We start from the raw sequence: 1,682 nt of genomic DNA, 5'->3' as shown, positions 1-1,682 counted from the left end.
TCTTTGCTTTTAGTTTCTTTTGTTCTTACTTTTGTTTTTGAGCTTTATTTTTTCTTGCGAGGTACTTGATATGTCACATCGGCAAGTCCTCTTGAATTTCGTTGAAGATGACTTGGAACCTTTACATAGCGCATGGTGGAGATACAAGGTTTTGTTAATGAGGTTCTCATCTCATGGTTTCTCCAAAGAGTGTCAACTTGAAGTCTTTCTCAATAGGTTATGTGCCACGACAAGAAATTGGAGATGGTACCACCACTTTCTACCAACTATCTGTGGATGAGGCCTATTGGATGTTGGAAGACATGGCGGAGTATGACAAGTGGAATTGGGATTGCTCAATGACCAACCATGGTTGGGAGGACAATTACAAACAATGTGGAGCCAAGTTTTGACACCTACCCTCATGAAAACTCAAGTTCCATTGAGAGCTTGTTGAGGGATGCCATAGCTACGAATGATGCCATCCTTCAAAGCCAAGAAACTTTGTTGAGGAGTTTGGAGAATCAAGTAGGACAAATAGTTAATGTATTAAACAATCGTCCTCAAGGTTCATTTCTAAATGACATGGAGAATCCTAGGCAAGAAGGCAAGAACCATGGTGAAGCAACCACTTTGAGGAGTGGGAAAGAATTTGACATGCCTATGGATGATCCTAAACAACAACAAGAGCCCCCTTTGATCCAAGAAGAAGAGAGCAACGAAGATGAAGTGGGAGACTTAAAGCTGAAAATTTTTGCTGCGAAACATGATGCTACAGCAATGTTGCAGCAATGCAAGGCAGAACAACAAAATGAAAAATCAGCCATTAATGTCTTGGATTCTATTTTGACCGACGAAGTGAACCAATACTTCACTATTGAAGCGAGAGCACAAGGAGAAGTCTTCGAGTCTCAACCTATTGTGCCACCGGTCATGCAAGAGTATATGTTCGAAGATCCAATGTGGCCGCCAACTCCTCCACGAGCATTAACATCGTACCTTGGTGTCCATCATGCACATGCTCCGAAATCAAGCCAAGTTGAACTTACGTACCACATATTTCCACATCTTGCCAAGCTTGAGGGCATCCACAACCAAGACCCATTTGTAGTGTTTTATGACACTTACTATGGGCGGAAGCCGCTCTTTGATGAGCTCTTCTCCAAACGTCCGGCTAAAAGACATTAAAGAAAGCACTTGTTGGGAGGCAACCCAATTTCTCTAATCCTTTTCTTGTGGTTATTTAAGTCCTTTTTGGTGTTAATTTTGAATTTTCTAGGAACTTTTTATTTTACTTTGCTTTGGTGTTTTTCTCTTGTAGGGTCAAGCTTTGGAGCAATGGAAGGGACTAGGAGGATTTATACTTCAAGGGAACTAACGTGCCATCATGCCCAATCACCAACGAGGGGAGTTTCCCTGAAACTTTTCTTTATGCTCTTGATTGCTTACATATTGAGGATTTTGTGCTTAATGAGTTTGGGGGAAACACTTGTTTGTCTTTGTTTCTTTTGAAAAGAAAAAAAAAAGAAAAAGGGGTCCGAGGGTTGGTGTTCCTAGTTTGCTGCAGCAAACGTTTTTCCATTACAAGAATTGCTACAGCAATGTAAAAAAAAAAGTGTCTTGTGTTTTCCTTGTTGTTTGGTGTGTTTTGTGGTGAATTCTCTTGGACCTATGATGATAATTATTGGATTGAGCATAATTTT

The sequence above is a fragment of the Morus notabilis genome, unplaced genomic scaffold (genome assembly GCF_000414095.1).
Source record: "Morus notabilis unplaced genomic scaffold, ASM41409v2 Scaffold989, whole genome shotgun sequence".
NCBI lineage: Eukaryota > Viridiplantae > Streptophyta > Magnoliopsida > Rosales > Moraceae > Morus > Morus notabilis.
The sequence above is the reverse complement of the archived record's forward strand: the minus strand, read 5'-3'. Positions refer to the sequence as shown.